The sequence below is a fragment of the Corythoichthys intestinalis genome, chromosome 9, assembly GCF_030265065.1.
Source record: "Corythoichthys intestinalis isolate RoL2023-P3 chromosome 9, ASM3026506v1, whole genome shotgun sequence".
Classification (NCBI taxonomy): Eukaryota; Metazoa; Chordata; class Actinopteri; order Syngnathiformes; family Syngnathidae; genus Corythoichthys; species Corythoichthys intestinalis.
Window position 1 is genome coordinate 40,872,939 of NC_080403.1, and position 19,937 is coordinate 40,892,875.

The following is a 19,937-nucleotide window of genomic DNA, read 5'->3' on the forward strand; positions in this document are numbered from 1 at the left end:
TCACATGTATTGGTAAATGCAAATGCAGTACAAATAAGCATAACAGCATTTCCACAAGTTATGTTCATTCATCAGGGAAAAAAAGACAACAATGATTGGTCCTGGTGTTAAAAACAAGACAAAGACCAATGATTACAGACAGAAAACAAACTTTAAAAGTTCTATGGAGTGGTTATGCTGCAATGCCAGAGTTCATTTGCTTGCTGCCGACGCTGCTACGCTGCTACCTCATGGCCACTTCACTGTCGTTGATGTTGTTTGGCCAAAGCCTGGTCAAGATGCGCAGAACAGAATTGCTCAAATAGAGATAAAGGCCAGACCTTAAACATCGCCTCGGCTCCAGTGTGTTGTTTGTGACCTATCCGCTGTCCTGACCATCGGCACCTCTGCTGGAATCGGCCAAGTCTTTGGTTTTTTCATAATTCATAACCTTCCACGTGTGGTTCATTATATGCCAGCGCTTCATGATGCGGTAAACAGATGGTCCTTCTTTGACTAAAACAGCTGTGCACAAGGAAGAAAGGGTAGAGGTGCGGCAAAAGTTGAATATTGTTTATTCAGTTGGAATCAGGAACTACATTTAATGGTTCAAACGAAACAAAGTTATGCATTTTAAATTAAGTGCAGGAATTGTGGCGCTTAAAGACCAAATGTAAAGTAATTTCATAAAATGCCAAATAGGGTCACAATTAAAGTAATTAAACATTGTGCAAAAAAAAATAAAGCATGAAAAAATAATTTATATGTTGTATATTTGACTAAATAATCTCGTTTCCGAAGTTCGAGCCTGAAAGGAGACGAACCCGTCACACCGAGAACAACGATGGCAGAGCTCCATACGGCCGCCCTACAAAGCCCCTCAAACAATAATTCAAACAGCGATATAAGTGATAGATCGCCCGCAAGTGAGGAGATCCAAGTTTTTGAAGAGTTGGAGGAAGAGGAGGAAGTTGGAATTTCATGTTGGACCGTACATGTATTAGCCAGACGCTAATCAGGATGCAAACAATGTGCCCTGATTACCTGAAATGGAATGGGGACAAGACCCATCGAGATTACAAGATTGGTAAGGTATAGGCTGTTATTATTTTTATGATTTGAAGCATGTCAGGTAAATAAACCACCTACTATTGCCTTGGATAAAAGAAAAGTTTTGACAAATCCCCAAATCATGTTGTGGAATGAACAGTAGAAGCTAGCGACTAGGGTTGTTCCGATCATGTTTATTTGCTCCCGATCCGATACCGATCGTTTTAGTTTGAGTATCTGCCGATCAGATTGCGTTTTTTTGCTCCCGATTCAATTCCAATCATTCCCGATAATTTTTCCCGATCATATACATTTTGGCAATGCATTAAGAAAAAAAATGAATAAAACTCGGACGAATATATACATTCAACATACAGTACATAAGTACTGTATTTGTTTATTATGACAATAAATCCTCAAGATGGCATTTACATTATTGACATTCTTTCTGTGAGAGGGATCCACGGATAGAAAGACTTGTGACTTTGTATATTGTGACTAAATATTGCCATCTAGTGTATTTGTTGAGCTTTCAGTGAATGATACTGTGGCCATGCCCAAATGCATGATGGGAAGACTGTGCATAGTGCTACCAATTGATATATCTTCTCTGCGTTGGGAAATAACATAAGGTGTTAAGAAAAAGATCAGTTGACACCTTGCTTTCCCACATTGCTTCCCATGATATTTCTAATTGTAGGGAGAGGGATTGTAAGGCTTTAGCCAATTAAAAAAAGGCTCCAAAGGCTGCCAAAATTCACTCTACTCATTTTACGCTGCCTTTTATCTCTATATATAGGTAAAACGGCATCATTTCAGATTGAGCGCGACAATGCGTGAGTGGGTCGAGCAGCGCATGCATTAATTGCGTTAAATATTTTAACGTGAAACATTTTTTAAAAAATTAATTGCCGCCGTTATCGGGATAAATTTGATAACCCTACCTTAAGCCTAAACTAAAGACTCTGGATGAGTGTAACATATTATGTCTGTAACGTTAAATACAATTAGAAAACGATTTAATTAAAAAAAAAAAATATATATATATATTTTATATAAAAAAAGGCATGGCCGATATTTTTTTGCCGATTCCGATACTTTGAAAATGACGTGATCGGACCCGATCGATCGGCATCTCTACTAGCGACGTTAGCTTTTAATTACCTGACATGTTTCGGCGAACACTTCCACCTTCGGACCCTCCGACGAAGGAGGAAGTGTTCGCCGAAACATGTCAGGTAAATAAACCACCTTCTATTGCCTGGGATAAAAGAAATGTTTTGACGAATCCCCGATCATGTTGTGGAATGAACAGTAGAAGCTAGTGGCGTTAGCTTTTATTTACCTGACATGTTTCGGCGAATACTTGCGCCTTCGGAACCTCCGACGAAGGAGGAAGTGTTCGCCGAAAGATGTCAGGTAAATAAACCACCTACTATAAAAGAAAGGTTCTGACGAATTTATAAGTGTAGGCAAAATGAACTCAATACAACTATGATCGGGGATTCAACGAGTTAGCTTTCGGCTAACGTCGCTAGCATCTACTGTTCATTCCACAACACGATTGGGGTTTTGCCTCGAGTTACCTTTCGGCTAACGTCGCTACCTTCTACTGTTCATTCCACAACAGTTGGCAGCTCTGCTTTGACAAAGTCATCAGTCACCTATCCAAAAATCACACTTACTTTTTTGCAAATCCTTGATCATAAGCAGACCGGTTGAGGAAGCAGGCATCTTCGAAGTGTTTGTAGCAGAGAACACTACTTGATGATGGCGTGAAATTCATTCGCTTCATACGAACGAAAGATGTCCATTTACGTGCCCTGCTATCCTTTGGCCACTCATACAACTTTTCTTTAGATTGAGAACAATACATCGCCACACACCGCCGTGGCATCTTACCGAGAAGCAATGCAACAATACTGTTCTATGACGGACTTCTCTCGCAGTTCTCTGTGTGACGTAATTTCCGAAGATTTCCCAAGATTGTCAAAGAAAAGCAATTTCGTTGTCAAGGGCGTCGCTATGGGTTAAACAAAGAATCTGGAAGGGTTGCGTTAAAAAAAACTACGAAAATATGCTTATAATTGTTTAGCCATTCCTATTATTCAAAAACATGGTTGGCCAACTTTACTTCACATTTGGTCTTTAAATTATACAAAAGTCAGGATTACAAGAATTCACAGATATCCACATAAATTTGTTGATTTATTGTGGACGATGGCTTTAGTTATGATTGAGATGTAAAGTATGTACAGCTAGGCCCCTTATGCAATATGTTTGAACATGGCTTAGAGTTGATTGAAAATTGAGTGTCAATCAAGGATGTAGCTTTGCAAAGAGGATGCGGGCAAGAAAATGAGTAACATGGGGACATATTGAAAAACCTGTGGGCAACGAGGTTTGCAATTTCATCCACTGGTACATTTTTAATCAAATCCAAATTATAAATATGGTCAAGTATTGCTGGTCTGTGTTGGCACGCTTCAAATGTATTCGTAGCACGTGAACGGTATGCTAACGCTACATGATGCATAAACAACGAACTGAGAATGTGCCCGGTATGTTAACGTAACATAGATAATTAGAGTTATTCAGATAACTATAGCCAGAGACTTCATAATGATTGACGGGTCAGATTCCACCTTCACTGCACAACGCCTTTAAGTTGGGGGCCGCCCTACAGTCCGCTTCAGTTATTCGCAGTCAGTCGATGAGTCAACACATGCAGTAATCCAATGCCTGATTTAGGATTTAAAAAGTACTAAAGCTGTACCGCATACAAACAGGAAGATTTGTCTCAGGAGTGATTTGTTCGAGGATTCAAGATTATTATATTTTTCGTACCATGCATTCATTTTGAAACGTGTTTTTTTTTTTAAATTAATCACTCCGGACTAGCATCATTCTTCTACATATTTGCGTTAAGTAAATGCAGTTTTGTTTTGCTTTTAACCAAGAATTAAGACTCTTTTGCGTCCATATTTATGAAGAAATCAGGGATTTAAGCATTTATGCACAATAATTTTGAACGGAAAAAGCTCTTTGTTTACATATGGCGGCTACTAATTTCCTCACAGACTAGCCTCATTGTTCGCAATATTTACGTAAAATAAATGCTACCTGCACGTTTTTTTTTTTTTTGCTTTTAACCAAGAACAGAGACTGTTTAACGTCCATATCTATAAAGAATTCAGGGATTGAAGCATTAATTAAGAAGAATTTTCAATAGAAAAAGCTCTTTGTTTACATATGGCAGCTGGTAATTTCTATACATACTAGCCTTATATTTCGCAATTTTTTACGTAAAATAAATGCTACCTGCATCGAGACTCTTTTATGTCAATATCAATAAACAATTCAGGCATTTATTCACAAAAATTTTCAACGGAGAAAGCCATTGTGGCAGCCCCCTTATCACAACAAAGAGCTAAGACACTAGCATCATTCTTCGACATAGTTACGTCAAATAAATGCTCACCACGTTTTTTTTGCTTTTAACCAAGAATCGAGACTGTTTTACATCCATTTATATAAAGAATTCAAGGATTTAAGCATTTATTCACAAGAATTTTCACCGGAAAAGCTCTGTTTACACAAGGCGGCCACTAGCTACATTTACTAACAGACTAGCATTGTACTTCGACATATTTGCATAAAATAAATGCTTACTGCACGTTTTTTTCTGCTTTTAACCAAGAATCGAGACTGTTTTACGTCCACATCTATAAAGAATCCTGGGATTTAAGCATTTGTTCACAAGAATTTTCAGCGAAAAAAGCTCTTTGTCTGTGATTCCACTCGGTCAGCTTTGACGGCCTCGCCAACAATGCAGGCCCCCTATTTATTGGCCCCGCGCCCCGCGTCCCATCAATACATTATGAAGTTTATGCTATAGCATAAAGAACATGCTAATACCTGTTAGGTCTAAACTTACTTGTATCTAGCAAAATAATAAAGACCTAGAGGAGGACGAAGACAAGGATCAGATCGGAGACAGTGATACGGCTTTACGCTAACGGCCGTCAGGAGAGAGATTGATGCGGGCCGTGTGGCTCGCAACAAGCTTATCTAAACCCCCCCCCCCCTGAGGAGCGCAGCCTTTTTATTAAGGAGTTGGAGAGCATTCATTGCACATGCGTAAGTTTTGTTTTATCGAGATTGTATCATTTACTGAGAAAACAATCATAACACCTAGTTTTAAACACACATAATTGCATTTACTATTGTAAATATTGTGAATATTGTTATTGCTGTTATTGTGAATATTGTTAATACTGTTATTGTGCAAAAGCATTAAAGCACATTTCCCTCCTGTTGTGGGTTTAAAACTTTTCAGCTTTCATCAGAGTTAGACATTCCCGAGAGTGGGGTTGGTGTCAAGACCCGTCAATTATCCATTAGCAGGAGTTATGAAATGCCACGATAGGGGCGAAAAACCTAAGCACGTAGGAAAAAAATCCCCTATTCCCTCCCCATTAGCGCTAGGGACGAGAGCAGCTTCATTGCCATGGCTTCATGGAACACAAAACATTGAAATAATATGGTGAGCAAGTGTATATACAGGCTGGAATTCTTCTGAACGCCATATTTCAGCGATTTATGATCGCCGCGTCGGTGTTATTTATCGAGAGTCCATAGGGTTGCAGAGTCGGGATGGCCGAAGTGGGGAAACTGCTTTAGACGACAGTGTCCGTATCGTCACTGTCCAAATCGTTCTGCTTTAGACGAGAGAGTCCGACTCGTCACTGTCCATATCGCTGTCAATATCCTCTGAGTGATCTTGGGCTACGGACTCGTACTGGACGGTGTGGGCGATGAACATGGCGCTAACCTTCTGGTCCATGTTCAAAAGCACGCGGTTGATGATAACCTTTCAGAGGGGCACACAGCAGCAGGAGAGAACGAGAACAACGGCCAGGATGGAGGCCATTGCAGTGATGGCGGAGATGACGACGCTCTTCCAGCTGCCAAACTTGTCCTGGAACCACTTGAGGATGGCGTTCTGTGGGACTCCTTCCTGTTGATGGAGTCGGTCTTTGAACTCCTCGAGCCATTCCATGAGCTAGATGATTGAGCCATTCTTTGCCATGTCGAGTGGGACCAAAGTACAGCATTCTCCTGTTTTCTTGAGTAGACGGCGTGCAATTGTTCGGCGAACCTTGATTGGAGTGCTTGTAGGTGGTAACCAAGAAGAGCGCTCCAATGATAGGTAGCTGGGATGCTGCTGCCGCTTTACCCTCGTCGATGAGCTTGGCCTTGTCAGGAATGTTCCTCGGCGAAATAGACTCTGTTTGCGTCGGTGAGCAGCTCAGCCAAGATGGATCTTTTTCTTCGGCGAGTGGACTTTGGTTCTTCATCAGCTGTCATGTTGCTGTGTCTTTGATCGAGCACGATCGTTGTGGACTTTTGGACGGGGGTGACGAGGGCACATCGTCCGATTCATTCCATCAGGAGCTTGGAGTATAGGGTTACTCCTCCACAGAACCACCAGAGGCCGGTCCTGATGACATGCCAGTGTTCTGGACTGCTTGGTTTGACAATGGTAAGGTTGCATATCAGAGGGTCAAGGTTTCTCAAGGTTTTGCAGGGTGGTCAGGAAACTGTGTAGGGGCCGTCCCAGCGTGGGCTTGACCAGTTTTATCTCTTGATGACTTTAGGTGAGGTCGGGACGTTAGGAATCAGGGTCTGGTGGACTGGCGTCGCTAGGTCCTTCTGGCAACCGGAAGAGCTTGCACTGGGATTGACGAATTCACCCAGTGCATCCGTAGACTTTCACTGCAGTCGGGCTGACGCCAACCATCTTTTAAGGACCGTCCCAGCGTTCACTGTCCCATCTGGCATGCTGCAACACTTTCAGGAAGACCAAGTCTCCGACCCGCACCTTGAGAGTCTGTGGATCGGAACATTCTGGCAGATCATTGTTGTCTCAAACTTGTCTTTGATCAAACTGTTTCCCTATGTGAGCTGGAATGCTGCCAGAACCTTTAACAGGTCCTAGGGTTAAATCTGGCAGTCTAAAAAGTGGCAAAGTCTTTCCTTCTGCATCAGTCTGTTACTAGTTTGTCCAATTTGTATTTTCCAATAGTCTGGCAGACTGGGGTCTGTACATGCAATCACTGTTTTTTCGTCCTCATGTACGCTACGAAAAATCTTATCTAGAAAATACATCTATTTTTCCCCAGGCAATATCTTTTCCCCAACACTCTATTTAACTCAATACATGTGCAATGTATGAAATAGTTCAGTTGGTTCTAGAAACCTCCCTCTTTTTGGTCTCTCTGAACATTGTTTATGCAAAGTAAACTCTGAAAATTTTTTTTTTCTGTCCAAGTATGAATTGAAAAAAATTTTTTTTCCAAGTATGAATTGAAAACATTGCGCCACAATTGTCATAGTGTCTATTAAGCAATTATTAACCAACTCAGTCCTACCAAACCATCAGTGTCACTCCATTAGCAATTAGATTTTTTTGTTTTCTTCATTTCAGTAAACGTAACCTCCGCGTTTCGCCAGTTCCTCACAAGTTTCTCGCTCACTCCAAACTTTCTTTCTGCAGCTTGATTACACTTTTCGGCTTTATATTTCACTATTTGCATTTTGTAATCTGCAGAATATGATTTCTGTGCCATTTTGTTCAGCCCTTCTCAGTTCCTTTAGTTTTTATAAGTTACCACCAAAGTTGAAACACAGGCCTTCAGCGCACTCTTGCGGTTTAGTGTGAAAATAACACGTGAAATAATATAATAATGTGTTAATTTCCCGCAAAAATTTCTCCGGAGCATAAATCACACCCCCGGTCAAACTATGGAAAAAACGTAGAGGTCGAAAAATTGTGAATAAAATTCAAATTAAAGAGAATGTGTTTAACCTTGGCTTGGTTTTTAAAGGTGATGTTTAAGGTCTCGGCTCTATATTAGTTAAATAGCTTTGCTTTTTCCCCTATCTTGTCTCAATTTAGTTAAAGTCTTGTCTTGGTCTCAGTAAGATCCGCTCTCGGGAAACTCTTCCCAAGATTCCTGTCCGTTTCATCGAGCAATTGAATTAATTCAACTTATTTCTTGTATTTGACAAGAAAAAAAAAATCCCTTTTTTTCAGCGTATGTAGCTTTTATGTAGCATTTCCTCCTCTTTGCTTCCACCACACATAACAAAATTGCTTTCTTTGCAAAAAAAAAAAAAAAAAAAGATTGTATCATCAATTTCACTACATCATATATTTCTTTCCGTATTGCAATCATAATTGGCAATATGTAAACAATTGTGAAAGATGTGACTTGAGTGTTATATACTGTACATGTGTGCATCTTACCTATACAAATGAAATCAATGAAGATATAACAGCCATATAATATCTGAAAGATATAATCCTTGCGTTGCAATGCGGCATAGGGGCTGACCATTGACCAGGTAAGCCAACCAAAACTGATTATGAGGAACAGTAAACAAAAGATTATGGCTGAAATCTGTACCCTTTCAATGAAGTTCAGGGAGATGCATTGCCACTGCAGAAAAAGACAACACAGATACGTAGAAAATATTTAGAATGTCACATCAACGTAATACAATAAATTAAAACCAAAATCACTTTTGAGGGGTGAAATTAAATGTTCAGTGAGTGCTTACAGTATATATAAATGAGATTTTTGGTATTTTGATGTTTAATCTTAAGATTATAAAGGGAAAAGAATCTGCTGCACTTGCATTTGGAATGCTGAAAAAATGATGATAGTGAACAGCTACGTACAGGATGTAAATAATGTGAAACAAGAAAGTAGCTAGTGATGGAAAGCCACTATTCCAAACGTAACCACTCTTCAGGTTCTCCGTCAGTGGAGCAACGTAAACAAAAGGATCACAAAAATGCTGTTACCAACATACATACAAGACATGCTTGTTGTACTGACAGTCCGAATTCACATTTTGAAACTCTACAATGTTTCATCAGGGCAAGGGCGTAGGTTTGGTCTCAACATTGGTAGGGACGATATACAGTAGGGCAAATAAGTATTTACAGTGGGGCAAATAAGTATTTAGTCAACCACTAAATGTCCAAGTTCTCCCACTTGAAAATATTAGAGAGGCCTGTAATTGTCAACATGTGTAAACCTCAACAATGAGAGACAGAATGTGGGGGAAAAAAAACAGAAAATCACATTGTTTGATTTTTAAAGAATTTATTTGCAAATCATGGTGGAAAATAAGTATTTGGTCCATACCAAAAGTTCATCTCAATACTTTGTTATGTACCCTTTGTTGGCAATAACGGAGCCCAAACGTTTTCTGTAACTCTTCACAAGCTTTTCATACACTGTTGGTGGTATTTTGGCCCATTTCTCCATGCAGATTTCCTCTAGAGCAGTGATGTTTTAGGGCTGTCGTTGGGCAACACAGACTTTCAACTCCCTCCACAGATTTTCTATGGGGTTGAGACCTGGAGACTGGCTAGGCCACTCCAGGACCTTGGGATGCTTCTTACAAAGCCACTCCTTTGTTACCCTGGCTGTGTGTTTGGGATCATTGTCATGCTGAAAGACCCAGCCACGTCTCATCTTCAATGCCCTTGCTGATGGAAGGAGATTTTCACTCAAAATCTCTCGATACGTGGCCCCATTCATTCTTTCCTTTACAAAGATCAGTCGTCCTGGTCCCTTTGCAGAAAAAAAGCCCCAAAGCATGATGTTTCCACCCCCATGCTTCACAGTGGGTATGGTGTTCTTCGGACGCAATTCAGTATTCTTTCTCCTCCAAACACGAGAACCTGTGTTTCTACCAAAAAGTTCTATTTTTAATTCATCTGACCATAACACATTGTCCCAGTCCTCTTTTGGATCATCCAAATGCTATGTACCAAACCGCAGAAGGGCCTGGACGTGTACTTTCTTCAGAAGGGGGACACGTCTGGCAGTGCAGGATTTGAGTCCCTGGCGGCATATTGTGTTACTGATAATAGCCTTTGTTACTGTGGTCCCAGCTCTCTGTAGGTCATTCACTAGGTCCCCCCGAGTGGTTCTGAGATTTTTGCACAACCTTCTTGTTATTATTTTGACGCCACGGGGTGAGATCTTGCATGGCGCCCCAGATTGTGGGAGATTATCAGTGGTCTTGTATGTCCTCTATTTTCTAATAATTGCTCCCACAGTTGATTTCTTTACACCAAGCGTTTTACCTATTGCAGATTCAGTCTTCCAGACTGAAATCTTGATTCCAGAAATCTTGCTTGTTTGTAGGTGACCAAATACTTATTTTCCACTCTAATTTGGAAGTAAATTCTTTAAAAATCAAACAATGCGATTTTCTGGTTGTTGTTTTTTTCCCACATTCTGTCTCTCATTGTTGAGGTTTACCCATGTTGACAATTACAGGCCTCTCTAATCTTTTCACGTAGGAGAACTTGCACAATTGGTGGTTGACTAAATACTTATTTGTCCCAATGTAATACAATCCAAGATAGCTCGGGCAGGGTCATGAAAGGACTACAACAACATCTGTTCGTGACATTCCAGAGGTGAACAGTTAAATGGGAAAAATTCACTTTTATGATTTTGTAGAAAATGAGCATCACCGAAAGGCTCAGTTGTTCATAACCAAGAATGATTGATCAAGTGCAAATAGTTTATAATAAAGTTTCTAAAGATAACAGTTGCAATCGTGAAAGTTCAAATTCTGGTGCAACATATGTATGCTGTCATCCACAATAGTGTGACTTTGTAGCGAAAGTGTGAGAACTGGATTGGCCTGCCAACAATTTTACCATTGAAGATATTTGGTGCATTATTATTCATAACTTGTGTCAAATGAGACCTTGATCTTGAATGTCAATCCCTTATTTCACCCCTGTATTTTATTTATTTATTTTTTTAGAAATTATATTGCTTTTTTTCTCTTCAGTTAAGAACAAACCTCAAATTGACCTGATCTCAAAAGAAAATGAGAGTAGATGAGCAAACGACATTCTTGAACTTTAGCCAAGTCTTTGGCTGAGAAACGCGGTGTGGGTTTGATTGACACCACTGTATTGTTAGCAGAAAGGTTTTTTTCAAAGACGAATGATCAGATATCGGAATGACCGATACCCTAGTGGAGGGGGCAAGATGTGAGATGTTGATACCTGCAACGGGTTTTTGGTGGAAATAGCATAAACGTTGTATTTGAAGCGGCACAGCTCACAGGTCCAGGAGCCAGTTTCTCCGATCCAGCGGACAAGACAAGAGAGGTGACAAAAGCGGACAGAGCCGTCACAGCGGCAGGGGCTCAACAGTTCTTCCTGAAGAAAAAAAAGAGCACACAAATGAATGAAGGTGACTGACATTTTTGTCTTCAATGTTGATTCACACATTTTATGGCTTTTTCAATTGGTTATGATCCAATCGTGAAATACAGTAATATATTATTTACTATTTCCCACATATGATACATGCACATAACCTTAAATTATGTTACTTTCTCACAGTTGCTCTTTGATTTTGCATTTTGCTTCAGTTCGTACTGTTTTGATTGTATTCGATTAAAGGAGTTCTCAGTTAAATTTTCAGTTAATCTAGTTTTTTCTTATGGTTTATCTTCAATTCTAATCTGTTTTTGATTTGCTCCAAGATTATTGAACATCTAAACCAGAGGTCGGGAAACTTTTTGACCAAGAGGTTCGAACATTTCTAAATAAAATCACCATCAAATGTGATCTGATCTTTCTCAAAATCACACAGATGAAAATACAGTGTCTGCTTTAACTAAAACCACCCAAACATTTATAGGTTTCCACATTTTGACGAGGATAGCATGCAAACAATGGCAGAAGGGGGAAAATAAGTGAACCCTCTGCCTAAAGAGTCTTAACCCTTTCTTGCCAAATGTATCACATTTGATACACTTAGAATTTCTTGATTTTGAGACTCTTTTGGGAATTTGTGAATTTTGAGAATTCAGAATTTTGAAATATCTTTCCTAAAAAAAATAATAATAATGGATGCAAGTCAACTCATGCAACTGTAGGATCCAGGAGAAAAAAAAAAAGCTTTCCTGATGTAACGGGTACACGCAGGTCCGTAGCGGCGCGTGGAAACCTTCCTGCCAATTCCTTCATGTGGGGACGCTGACGGCTGCGCCGTGGGCTCGAGCTTTATTGGCACAGTGGTTAGTGTCCCTGCACTGTTGATAGTCAGAGAGGTGGGAGCGGATCGCGTCGGGGTGTGGCGCGTTTCAAACCGGCTACATTGGTGCCGCGCCCTGGATCGGCAGCGAAGGTTTGGGGGGTGAGTGTTACGGGTACGCGCAGGTCCATAGTGGAGCAGTGGTTGGCGTCCCTACCTGCCAAGTGGAAGCGTTGTGGCACGGGGGTTCGTGTCCCAATCAGAGGTGGGAGTGGAACGCTGACACACCGGTTACAGGGACTCTATGGTGGAAGACCCCACTTCTGACCCAGAGACATGAAAAAGCCAGGTTGGAAAAGTTTGCCAAAACTTATCTTAGAAAGCCAAAATGTTTTGGAAGAATGTTCTCTGGTCAGATGAGACAAAAGTAGAGCTTTTTGGGAAAAGGCGTCAACCTAAGTTTACAGGAAAAAAAACGAGGTCTTCAAAGAAAAGAACAAGGTCCCCACAGTCAAACATGGCAGAGGTTCCCTGATGTTTTGGGGTTGCTTAGCTGTCTCTGGCACTGAAATGCTTGACCGTGTGCATGGCATTATGAAGTTTGAAGACGACCAACAAATTTTGCAGCATAATGTAGGGCCCAGTGTAAGAAAGCTGGGTCTCCTTCAGAGGTCATGGGTCTTCCAGCAGGACAATGACCCAAAACACACTTCAAAAAGCACTAGAAAATGGTTTGAGAGAAAGCACCGGAGACTTCTAAAGTGGCCAGCAATGAGTCTAGACCTGAATCCCATAGAACACCTGTGGAGAGATCTGAAAATGGCAGTTTGGAGAAGGCACTCTTCAAATCTCAGAGACCTGGAGCAGTTGGCCAGAGAAGAATTGTCTAAAATTACAGCAGAGCATTGTAAGAAACTCATTGATGGATACTGGATGCGGTTGTTCGCAGTTATTTTGTCTAAAGGTTGTGCTACCAAGTATTAGGCTGAGGGTGCCAATAGATCCTACTCACATGACATCACAACCACGCCTCCGCGCCATATTGTCCGTCAGCTCATCTTGTTTACGCATTACCGCTACGTAAATTCCTCCTATTATGGCGTGTTTTTCTGCTCGTTAACATTAATAATCAAAATGGTGAAGGCGTGTGTGGCGGTTGGTTGCAGTAACAGAGAAGATAGACGGAGAGACTTAAAGTTCTATCGTATTCCGAGAGACCTGGAGAGGAGAGCAAGATGGACTGCTGCAATTCGACGAGAAAACTGGGCACCAAACGATCACCACAGACTATGTAGTAGTCATTTTATACCTGGTAAGATGCATTTAATATATATTTAGAGGGTTTTGGGCTGACAACCACAATTAAGATCATTGCGAGGCTAATCGCCGACAACATACAGTTTCAAATTCAAGATGTTTATTTCTTCCGCCGTCATTATTTTTTGAATAATACTTAGCTGGTACCAAGTGAAAGAAGCTGGCCTCGTCTACGGATCATCAGTTAAACAGGGATGTCCAAACTTTTTGCAAAGGGGGCCAGATTTGGTGTGGTAAAAATGTGGGGGGCTACCTTGGCTGATTTACGTAGAACAATATATTTAAACAATTTTTAGCAAGCCCTTCTGTGTGTCACATTTGCTTTATTTTTATTTTTTTAATTCATAATTTCAACAATCTCGCCTTTGTGCCATTGTCTTTCGACACTCGGGCTCTTGCGAAATACTGCTGCTGTGAAATTAAACTAGCTTCAAGTTGCTATAATTTCTCGCTGCGTATCTTCCTTGTAATGTTGTCGTACATGTCAGCTTGTCTTTGAAAACAGCGACTGTCTCTTTGCAAATGAGGCAGACAGAGTTGTTGCGTTATTGTATTGAAGAAATAGTCCAATATCCACCTATCCTTGAAGCGTCGGCCATCGCAGTCAACTTTTTTTTTTATTGATTGTCGCCATTTTAGAACATTGAAAGTATAGGGTCACATGGGGTAATGTTGCTTTGAGTGCTGCTCTTAAAGTTTTTCAAGGTTTTGTGAGAATAGGCTGAGTTTCTGTGGACAAGATAGTTGTAGACATCAGGGTAGCAGATGTCAGGCAGAGACGGCGAAGACAGCGGGTCGAAAAATATCGATTTAGGCATCAAATATGGATCTGGCGAATGGATAAACTGAAGCTTTTCCACATAACGCCTTTTATGCAACGCATCCAATGAGTTTACAGCGTCTGAAAGCACCGGGGCTTCCATGAATTGCTCTATAAATTGCACGACTAATTGAAACCATTGAGAATAGGGATAAACAATGACGGACAATATGGCGGCCAGATACAGCGACACGTCATTTTGTGACGTTGGTGAGTAGGGTCTATACTTTTGTCCGGCCCATTTTTGGAGTTTTGTGCAAAATAATGATTTAAAAGATTTTTTCATTCTCCTTTCTGTTTTTTCATTGCAAGCAAAATAAATCAAGATATTACTACCAAAGCATTTGTAAGTGCAATCATTTTCTGGGAGAAATTGAGCATTATTTGAAAGAATTGCAGGGGTACCAATACTTTTGGCCAGCGGTGTGGTTACTCTATACCACACATGTCCAAAGTCCGGCCCGGGGGCCAAATGCGGCCCGTGGTCAAATTTCATCCGGCCCCCAGCCTCTGTCATAAAATAAATAACGTCTGGCCCGCACACAGACTTAATAAATTGGTCAGCAGTACCTGCTACCAGCATATGAAGTAGCTTACACACTAAATGCTGCTCTTCACAAAAACAAGCTGGATAGGGGCCCTCAATGACCGACGTTGGCTACCCGTTCCACGTAAAGGACATCAGCCAAGTTCGGCCCCCCACATTTTTACCACACCAAATCTGGCCCCCTTCGCAAAAAGTTTGGACACCCCTGCTCTATACCATACAACTCCTTGGTTCAATTTTATTTTGGACTGACCTGTCATTCCTTTTTAAACATTTTATTAAGTTCAGGTTCAACAGTTACACACGTAGCCACTATTGCAGTGGTGTCCAAACTATTCCACATAGGGCCGCAGTGGGTGCGGTTTTTGTTCAAACCCATCATGAGGACAACCTTTCACCAATCTGGTGTCACACAAGGGTAATCAGTTGATTGCAGTCAGGTGCTGCTTGTTTTAGCACAGACTTCATTGGTTAAACTGTCTGTGCTCGATTGGTAGGAGCAAAAACCAGGACCCACAGCGGCCCTTGAGGACAGGTTTACTATTGGTACACATATTGGTTATTTTTCTAGTGAAAATGAAATACCCCAAAATGTCAGAATCTCATAACATCATCATCTTTTAAGGATATTTTACAGAATAAATATGTTCAAACATGAACCATGGCTGGTTTAGTTTCTCATATCAAACTACCGCCCAAAACATTCACAAAAGTATACTAACTGAAAAAAGTGATCGTCTCTTTCTGATACTTTAGAGTAAAATGTTGGCCTGTTTCGTTGATCATAAATACACTTCATTTCTATGAATGACAAACGGATCCTGCCATCTAGTGGAGGAGCATTTAATTGCGCTTTCTGTCACTCATGATCAATGCAACAATGATAAAGAGTATGACTTTAAAATAGTGGTGTTACCAGGATACCAGGTGTGGGTGGGCATTAGTCTTACCTGGGGCGTGGGGGAGCTACAATGCTCAAGTAGGTCGAAATCCAGCATAGGGCTACTGCACCTTAAAACATGTTTTGTTTTCTCCTGGAGATAACTGTTGTTGTGATTTGTTCTAAACAACTAAAAGTTGATTTGATTTGATTTGACTTAGAACACATCCATAACTGAACACTATGGACATGCAGGTGACAATGTTTTTTTTTTTTTTTTTTTTTTTTTTTTATTTTGGTTCCTCGGTTTAATTATTATTTATTATATGTATTCTTTGTTCCGCAGCCCATTTGAGCTCAATTTGACCCCCTTACAATGCTTCAAAATGCACCAAAATCAGCAGGCAGGTCAAGACAGGTGCCACCTTTGATAGAGTGTTAAGACAAATTCCAAATGCACTATGTAGCGCCCCCTAGAAGTCATTCTTTGTCCCACCGACGTTTTGAGCCCTACTTTGACCCCCTTAGAATGCTTGATAGTGTAAAGCGCTTTGAGCGCCTTGATAGGTGGAAAAGCGCTACATAAGTATAACGCCAGTTACCATTCAAAACTCACTAAACTCATCAGCCAGGTGAACACTGGTGAAAACTTTGATAAAATGTTAAAAAAAAAAAAGAAAAGAAAAAAAGAATCAAAATATGCGTAAATGTATGGGGCGCTGTTTGTAAAGCAGAACATGCTAAAAATTACGACAACATTTACTCACATTTAGCGCCACGCGTTGTTAAAATGTGGTGTGAAATTTTTACAGTCACTTTTTTTTTGCACATTTACAACAATTTTTAGCAACTTAAATATATTTTTTAAAATAATAAGGTTTGTAAGGTTAGGATTTCAATGTTTAAATCCAGAACTAAATATTTATTTAAATTTAAATACAAATCTTAAATTTATAATCTCAATATATATTTGAAATTTATATCCTAAATAGATTTATTAAATTGATATCCGAAATACGTATATATTTTCAATCCCAAATTTCAATCCCGGGTCTGCTAAATACTATATTTAAATCTTAAATCTGGAAACAGTTGAAACTAAATATTATGCGTAATATGCAAATTCACATGACTGGGGACCGGACGTAAGAAAATAAAAGCTGGAGGAGCTCAAACTTCTTTACGTTGCTTGAAAATGAATAACACCTACTCAACGGTGGCAGTCGGTTCTTGGACTTGAACCATTGTGATTATAACAGTATCTAGGCAATATACACAGTTAGGAGAAACCTTTTAAAGAGTATTTTGTGTTTTTCGTGTCACTTTTACGCATATGAGCCCAGTAAAATTACCATGAATAGCCACGAAAAGTCTCTGTTGGACTGGACTGGACAGCAATGTTGACTTCTCTTAAAGGGCAGCTGAAGAGCTTTTCGGATTTCGATGTAATTTTACGAATATGAACTCTGGACGAGTTCGTCAAAACAACCATGTCATTATTAACGCCTAACTGCGAGGGTTATTTGCGCTTTTTTATTTTTTTGCACTCCGTTAATGGTCCCTTCCCAAACCTGGAAATGTGACGTAAAATCTTGCACGTCAGAGCCGACTGCCACCGTTGAGTAGGTGTTATTCATTTTCAAGCAATGTAAAAAAGTCTGAGCTCCTCCAGCTTTTATTTTCTTACTTCCGGTCCCCAGTCATGTGAATTTGCATATTACGATAAATATTTAATTTCAACTGTTTCCAGATTTAAGATTTAAATATAGTATTTAGATATGACGTTTACATTTATGATATAAATATAAAATTTAGATTTAAGATATATATTTCGGATATACATTTGATAAAGTAATTTAGGATATAAATTTAAAAGATATATTTAGAACATAAATTTAAGATTTATATTTACAATTTAAATAAATATTTAGTTCTGGATTTAAAAATTCAACTCAAAAACTTATTATTTAAAAATAAATATTCAAGTCGTTAAATAATTTTGTAAATGTGTAAAAAAAAAAAAAAAAAAGTGACTAAAAAATTCACACCATATTTTAACACCGCGTGGCGCTAAATGTGAGAAAATGTAATTTTTAGCATGTGCTGCTTTACAAATGGCGTCCCATATAAATGTGTGTAGCGCCCCCTAGGGAAAAAAAACAGCATTTCATTTCATTTTTCTTTTTAAGGTGAAAGAGGTTTTTTTAAGGTGAAAGAGGACGTAACAACGCACAGGTTAAAACTTAGAACACATCAGTACTATATGAATGGGATACCATACGCGGTGCCCAGACTGCCGTTAGTTACTACATCCAGTTTTGTTTGGGTGGGCAGAGCGTGTCCGTGGGTGGGCACTAACCCCCCCCCCCCCCCCCCCCCCGTAACGGCCCTGCTTTAAAAAATAAAATAAGCTTTATTTTTCTCACTTATCTAATCAGATACATTTTTTTTTTTAGATTACATTTGATTCTTTCCTTTTTTTAGGAGATGTGATTCAGGATTTTATGTGCCGTGTGGAATGAAGTTTCTAAAATTGAAACCAGCCAAATAGGCCCACATACTCCAAAAGGATGCATTGTATTGTACCTTGTCTGGACCATGTAAACAAATCCTGCACTGCGAAGTTCGCGTTACATTTTCGGCAAGACTGGAGAGGGAGCCAGCTTCCTCAAGATGTTTGGCTTTTTCGCCCGACAAACCAGAATCCCCCAGAGGATGCTCCGGTAAAGAGGCCCCCATCATGCTTGGACCTGATGTCGGTCCTCTCCTCGTGATTGATTCGGAGCGGAACACTTTTTTTTTTTTAGTTAGATACCTGCTGTACTCATCCTTTTGCGAACATACAGCGTTGGTGGATGTTTAAAACGCCACTAAGTGCAGCGCCGAAAAGCCATAAAAGTATGGATAGCGCTGTCCTCGATTTAAAAATGAATAACTAAATAAAAATAACAATTAAAAAATATCTTGACGGCATGAATTTAACCCACTATCACAAACTCTCCTCCATAGATGGTTCTGACGCCCAAAACCTCGAAGAGTCCGTAATTGATCCAATTTCAATCAACTGCTTTAATCCGTCATGCTGTTTTGGTGACGTGATCGTGACGATGTTTATTTTACTGCTTCACAACAGAGATGATGTGTTTATCATCCTCATAATATGGTGACTTACATGGCATTTCAAAGGGCACACGCATATTAGACAGTTGCGTTTGTTTCCTTCCAACATCACGGAAAAAGCTGAAGTGTATGAAAATTGGATACTAATACACACACTCTTTGAATTTCATTTTTGGGGGGTATGTAACCTGGTGAACTTCACTTTAACGAAAAATGAATGGTCACGTCAATTAATATGATAAACAAAAAAATGCAAGTCTGCTATCGAAGCTCATGCAGAAATATTTAACAAATAATATGTTTTCTGTTTGTCTGAATATGAACAGTGTTGTTAATTACGGGATTGTTATTATTGTTTTTTTTCCCCCAGTTGTGAGCAGATGGGTCTAATGTAGCCAAATATAGTACTCAAGTAAGAGTAGTGTTAATTCAAAATAATATTACTCAAATAAAAGTAAAAGTAGTCATCCAAAAAATGTACTCAAGTACATGTAAAAAAGTATTTGGTGAAAAGAATACTCAAGTAATGAGTAACATTGTGAGTGACTGCTTATATTTTTGTTGGATTTTTTCCCTTTTTTAAAAAAAAATAATGGTATTTTTTTGTGGGCATATAGTTGTCTATATGGAATGTTGTTATCATGATACTGTACAATAACCTATTACATATCCACATTAAATCGGAAATGTGAACTAAGGTTGGCCAACCATGTTTTTGAATAATATCAATGGCTAAACAATTATAAGCATATTTTCGTTATTTTTTTTTTAAACGCAACCCTCCCGATTATTTGTTTAACCCATAGCAACGCCCTTGACAACGAAAATGCTTTTCTTCGGCAATCTTCGGAAATGACGTCACACCTAGAAGTGCGAGGGAAGTCCGCCATAGAACAGTATTGTTTGTTGCATTGTTTCTCGGTAAGATGCCACAGCGGTGTGTGGCGATGTTTTGTTCTCACTCTAACGAAAAGTTGTTTGAGTGGCCAAAGGATAGCAGGGCACGTAAATGGACATCTTTCGTTCTCACGAAGCGAATGAATTTCATGCCATCATCGAGTAGTGTTCTCTGCTACAAACACTTTGAAGATGCCTGCTTAACCGGTCTGCTTATGATCAAGGATTTGCCAAAAA

At 39.6% G+C, this 19,937-nt stretch overlaps 1 pseudogene; it reads right to left on the minus strand.

Annotated features, from left to right (window-relative positions):
• Positions 1-223: 223 nt before the first annotated feature.
• On the minus strand, positions 224-18,653 carry LOC130922080 (E3 ubiquitin-protein ligase MARCHF9-like; annotated as a pseudogene).
• Positions 18,654-19,937: the final 1,284 nt, after the last annotated feature.